At 41.4% G+C, this 6,771-nt stretch overlaps 1 pseudogene; it reads right to left on the bottom strand.

The window, feature by feature from the left end:
- Nucleotides 1-1,759: 1,759 nt before the first annotated feature.
- LOC125541799 (protein transport protein Sec61 subunit gamma-like) lies at nt 1,760-2,094 on the bottom strand (annotated as a pseudogene).
- Between the last annotated feature and the right edge of the window lie 4,677 nt (nt 2,095-6,771).

Raw genomic sequence — 6,771 nt, forward strand, 5'->3', positions numbered from 1 at the left:
AGCATGCGATAAAACCAAAGGATTAGCCAACAATAAAAGAAGGCACTTAATTAGTTCATTACATTTAGTTAAAACAGCTTCTATGAAGCGCATGACTAAACCATTTAGTTAACACAGCAAGAAGTGCCAAGGAGCATAGTATAGTACTGCACTAAAAGCACCAAGAATCTTCTGGACCAACAACAGAAACAACCAAGAAGCACTCATTTTTCAATTCATAGGGCTAAAAATATATTTATCAGAATGGCACTGAAATCAACCTCTTTATCTATCATCACAAGGTCAGTATGCTTGATAGGCCCATTATGAGTTGCCCTACGGTAATGCCGCAGATGAGACAGAGGACGCACACATTGTTGTAGACATTGGCAAGACAGGAACCAACAAAATGGTGCTTGCCATATGCAAGGAGAAAGCAGAATACCAAAAAGGTTAGGAAAACAATATAGAATGATAAAACAAAGAAGAGATTCACCCACTCATTAGAGAAGTAGCATACCCAAAAAATGTGAAGCACAAATGGCCACCAAGAAAGCATATTGTTGTATACACTGACAAGATAGGAACCAACAAAATGCAGCAGACTAAAACCAAACTTTATACAGTAGGGAATGATTTACAATAACCAAAAGATTTTGCACAACAAGTAGTAAATAGGTAGTAGATATTAACATCCATGACATAGGACCAGCATAAAAAAAGAGCATCGGTGTAGAACAGGCATATAATCAGTGTAGTCAGCAAAAGATAGGGGGAAGAGAAATTGAAAAACCCAGAAAGAGCATTCATATATGAGGCACTAAGCTGTATGAACCAAAAGACTATTGACATCAGCTAGCAAAGAAATGGCAGTTGGCACCACACATATCGGACGACCACATGAAATAGATAGAACAGACTGGTCGGCCATAGCTAACATGGTAGATAGAATAATGCACATATTGTAGAAGACACCACCAACATGGATTCTAAGAAATGGATTGGAAGAGCTCAGGAAACACAATGTTCCTGGTCTGAGAATCAGTAGTACCATCTTCATTTTCAATCAGGATTTTCAAAGCCTTTTTGAGGTCACACGCGACACTGCTACATAAAGCTGGCCATGCGTGAACACAGGTGCATTAAAGTATAGATCAACACTGCATAACACGTGTCCTACAATATTTTGACTCCTACCTATTTTCTTATTTTACAAAAGCTTGCCATGCGTGTATAGATCAACTTTATATTGTGAATACATAAAGATGGCCATGCGTGAACACAGGTGCATTAAAGAATGAAGAATACATCGACACATAGCACGAACCATGGACAAACATTGGTATGTAACCTGTCTACTCAGTAGGTGCCAATTTAGATGCACTGAATCGACACCAACTTGGGCGAACTGGTGGTATGTGCAGAAACAGCGAAACATTGCAAAAGCTCCTCTTTTCCCAAATTGTGTGGTGAGGAACCAGCCTATGCCCCCAATTCGTCCTGCGGAGGCAACTAGCGGCAATGACTTAAGCATGACCCCAGTTCCCCACAGCTGATTACCCTTGACTCATCCGAATTCTCCTAACAAGGTAGAAATTGGCAGGTCTATTTGGAGGAAAAAAGGATCTACTAAAATCTAGCTTACTAAATATTGGTCAGATCGTAGGACTGTGCGCGCACACCGTAGATCCAACAGATCACAGCACGAGACAATAGGACCCAAGTCTAACTAAACCGTGCAAACAAGAGGGAGACGGGATCGGAGGAGACACGTTCGCACCTAGCCGGAGCCGACGATGATGTTGTTGATGGGGATGAAGATGAGCTTGACGAAGAAGCCGATGAACCCCATGATGACGAACCCGATCACCGTCCGCGCCACCACCTTGGTGAACTCTGCGCACCCAATCAGCGTCAAATCTGGCGAAAGAGGAAAACGAACCAGATCTAGACGAGCAGGCGTGAGTCTTTGGTCCTTACCCTTGCGGTCGGGCTTGTGGCAGCGCTTGACAAGGCAGACGCTGTCCTTGGCGAACTCGCGAGGGGGTCCACCACCGAGTCGACGGCGTCCATGGCTGCTGCCGGCGGGAAGGCGAGATCTCCGAGCCGACGACGACGACGAGGTCACGCGCGTGAGGGGAAGGGAGGGGGGAAGCCAACGGGCAAATGGTGTGTTGTTTGGATTTGTGCTCTGGATCTGCGAGGAGGGGAGGAGGAGGCCCGGCGGCGAGCTATGGTGGGAGGATGTGGTCTGAATCGGGGAGAAGGGGGCGGGGGCAACGGCGGCGGCGGGAATGGATCTCCTCGCCGCGGCGGGATGGGGAAGAAGGGGGCAGCGACGGGGGGCCGTCGTCGTTGGTCGTTGCAGGTCAAGAGCAGCAGCGCTTGGGGGGAGGCCAGCGGCGGGGTAGGAGTTGGGACGGCGGAGAGGGAGGTCTGGGTCGGGGAGGGAGATCTGGGTCGGGGAGAGGGAGGCGGCGCCGCATGGGTCGGGGAGAGGGAGAGGGAGGGGAGTGTGCTGCACGATGCTAGGGTTTGGTTGGCCAGCGTGCATTTAGGAGACGTTGGATCTGTATGGTGTGGACGGCTCAGATCGGCTTAGGGGGGTGATCCGTGGAAAGGGAGGTTCTGCCTTCTGATTGGTCCAAGAAATGTGTCATTTTGAAACAGGCATAACAAATTCAAAAAAAATCAAAAAAATGCAAAACCTTCGCGTTGTGTCATCATATGTGGCCAAGTTCCTAGGAAAAATAACAAACATGTAATAGGACAATTATTATAAAAAAGTGTTCTCAGAAACGAGCTATCACATGTGGAGATCAATGGCTTTCAAGCCAAATGATCACTCTTATGGCCACATTGATGGCATAGTTTGTTTAAATGATCTCATATTGTGCACAAGGGTGCATATTGGAATGGCAAACAATGTTGCCTAAGGAAGTTTTCATTTTCTTTGGACGAAAAAACCATTTCCCATTTTTTGAGTGCCCAAAAGGAGGTTTTTTTGTGAAGGACCTCCCAAATAATTGTTGCAAAATTGGACCAAATCATTTTTCTAAAATACTAGGCCATATTTAATGCACAATTGACCAAATGGTTGGGTGTAAAAAGTTTTGATCCACCTCTCGTGAAAAAGACAAATTCCCGCCGATTCAGCTGGAAGCGGGTCAAATTTGAACTGCAGCTGCCTCATAGTTTGCTCTTTAATTTTTCCAAAAATCATTTCTAGGTACATAAGTATCTATTTTATGAGAGAAACACCAAAAAAAATTCCAAGATTCAACCACTAGCTAGGAACGGTCATTCCCGCTGTTTTGACCGCATTTTGAAATGGGCATAAAAAATTCAGAAAAAAAATCAAAAAATTGGTAAACCTTCGCATTATGTCATTATATGTGGCCAAGTTCCCAGGAAAAATAATAAACTTGTAATACGGCAATTATTTTAAAAAAGTGTTCTCAGAAACGAGCTATCACGTGTGGAGATCAATGGCTTTCAAGCCAAATGATCACTCTTATGGCCACATTGATGGCATAGTTTGTTTAAATGATCTCATATTGTGCACAAGGGTGCATATTGGAATGGCAAACAATGTTGCCTAAGGAAGTTTTCATTTTCTTTGGACGAAAAAACCATTTTCCATTTTTTGAGTGCCCAAAAGGAGGTTTTTTTGTGAAGGACCTCCCAAATAATTGTTGCAAAATTGGACCAAATCATTTTTCTAAAATACTAGGCCATATTTAATGCACAATTGACCAAGTGGTTGGGTGTAAAAAGTTTTGATCCACCTCCCGTGAAAAAGACAAATTCCCGCCGATTCAGTTGGAAGCGGGTCAAATTTGAACTGCAGCTGCCTCATAGTTTGCTCTTTAATTTTTCCAAAAATCATTTCTAGGTACATAAGTATCTATTTTATCAGAGAAACACCAAAAAATTCCAAGATTCAACCACTAGCTAGGAACAGTCATTCTCGCTGTTTTGACCGCATTTTGAAACGGGCATAAAAAATTCAAAAAAAATCAAAAAATTTGGAAACCTTCGCATTATGTCATTATATGTGGCCAAGTTCCCAGGAAAAATAATAAACTTGTAATACAGCAATTATTTTAAAAAAGTGTTCTCAGAAACGAGCTATCACATGTGGAGATCAATGGCTTTCAAGCCAAATGATCAATCTTATGGCCAGATTCATGGCATAGTTTGCTTAAATGATCTCATATTGTGCACAAGGGTGCATATTGGAATGACAAACAATGTTGCCTAAGGAAGTTTTCATTTTCTTTGGACGAAAAAACCATTTTCCATTTTTCGAGTGCCTAAAAGGAGGTTTTTTTGTGAAGGAACTACCAAATAATTATTGCAAAAATGGACCAAATCAATTTTATAAAATACAAGGCCATGTTTAATGCACAATTGACCAAATGGTTGGGTGTAAAAAGTTTTGATCCACCTCTCTTGAAAAAGACAAATTTCCGCTGATTCAGCTGGAAGCGGGTCAAATTTGAACTGTAGCTGCCTTGTAGTTTGCTCTTTATTTTTTCCAAAAATCATTTCTAGGTACATAAGTATCTATTTAATCATAGAAACACCAAAAAAATTCCAAGATTCAACCACTAGCTAAGAACGGTCATTCCCGCCATTTTGACCGCATTTTGAAACGTGCATAAAAAATTCAAAAAAATCAAAAAATTGGGAAACCTTCGCATTGTGTCATTATATGTGGCCAAGTTCCTTGGAAAAATAACAAACCTGTAATACGGCAATTATTTTAAAAAAGTGTTCTAAAAAACGAGCTATCACGTGTGGAGATCAATGGCTTTCAAGCCAAATGATCAATCTTATGGCCACATTCATGGCATAATTTGTTCAAATGATCCCATATTGTGCACAAGGGTGTATATTGGAATGGCAAACAATGTTGCCTAAGGAAGTTTTCATTTTCTTTGGACGAAAAAACCATTTTCCATTTTTTGAGTGCCGAAAAGGAGGTTTTTTTCTGAAGGACCTCCCAAATAATTGTTACAAAATTGGACCAAATCATTTTTATAAAATACTAGGCCATATTTAATGCACAATTGACAAAATTTTTGGGCGTCAAAATTTTTGATCCAACTCTGGTGAAAAAGACAAATTCCCGCCGATTCAGAAGGAAGCGGGTCAAATTTGAACTGCAGCTGCCTCATAGTTTACTATTTATTTTTTCCAAAAATCATTTATAGTTACATAAGTACCTATTTGATCATAAATACTTGGTTTGACGGCGATACGTCGAGGTTTGGGCGGTAGCCAAGACCCCCAACTCTAGAGCGCGTAAACTCGCATGCCCGACGCGTGGTCACCGCGTGACCGTGGCGTTGCCATGTGTTCTGTGTAGCCTAGGCATGTCTAGTGGGTTGGGCACTCCCCAGGTAGGTTCTAGGAAGAAAATTACAACATAAGATTCTCATGAGGAGACCGATCGATGCTCAAACATGAATTAGCAGCCAAGTGTTTGATTAGCGGTACGGGAAATGCACATGGCCAATGGGCGTGAGTTTTTGCTGAGGATGATAATCGACTAAGAAGAATGTCTTCACAAATTTTCAGATCAACAGGAGGATCCTAGGTGGTACTTGCTTTGCAAAGTACCACACTGGACAAAAATATGAATGTTGAAGCTGGGCTCAAAATAATGAATGGATTGAGCTGAAATTTGGTGGAGGATGGTTATTTGGGCATTGGAAAGCACCGTAGAAAATTGATACCATTTGGACATGCCAAAGTGGTACTTCCTTCACAATGCTCTTCTATGGATAGAAACTTGGGAAAACTAGTGAGAGAAATTGGATGAATGAAATGAGATCAAATTTGGTGTAGGTAAGTTACATAGGTATGGTTATGCCTTGGTAGATTTTCAGATCATTTGGGTGAGCCTAGCTAGTACTTACTTCACAAAGCTTCTCTCGAGGTAGAAACTTTGAAAATTTCCTGAGAAAGATTGACTAGGAAAATGGAGCTGAATATTATCATGTGGAAATGATTTGGGTATGGAAGAGTGCCCAAAGAGTTTGAGGTTAATAGGAGGGGTCTAGATAACACTTGCTTTGCAACGTGCCAATTTGTCCATAAAATATAAATTGAATCTGGACTCACATAGATAATTTGCCTGAGCTGCAATTTGGAGGAGGGTGATAATTTGGCCATATGAAGGAACTGTATAAATTTCATGTCATTTGGATATATAAAAAAGTTACTTCCTTCACAATGCTTCTAGGTGGACAAAAACTTTGGAAATTTGCCGAGGAAGATTTGCTAGGCAAGTGGAGCTGAATTTTGTCATGCGGTAATGATTTCGATAGGAAAGAGTGCCCAAAAATTCCGAGGGCAATCAAGAATATATAAATAGCACTTCCTTCATAAAGTGCTGTTGTGAACAGAATAGGAAAATGAATATTGTTGAATTAGTTTTGAACTAGGCAAGGAAGGATTTTTACATATTGGATGAAGATATGACCCAAAGAATTTATGAGATTTTTTTTGGGAATTTTGGGAATGACAGAAATATAGGTTGCTTCACAACCTAGGGAAAAAACTGCCACATGGACACGACACATAGGCAAAACTGATGAGGTGGCGCCTAGTCATAACAACCCACCACAATTTACAAGGTTATGACCATCTATATTGGTCATGATCAGCTAGAAATAAGGCAGCAGACCGATGCTATCTGCTTTATGACCATTTCGTGTAAGGAAATTACGACCTTTCTGACCAAAATGGTCGTTATAGTTTAGGTTTTGGAGCCCCCCAAAC

The sequence above is a fragment of the Triticum urartu genome, chromosome 2A, assembly GCF_056163025.1.
Source record: "Triticum urartu cultivar PI428250 chromosome 2A, HENAU_Tu73, whole genome shotgun sequence".
In the NCBI taxonomy this organism is placed as follows: domain Eukaryota; kingdom Viridiplantae; phylum Streptophyta; class Magnoliopsida; order Poales; family Poaceae; genus Triticum; species Triticum urartu.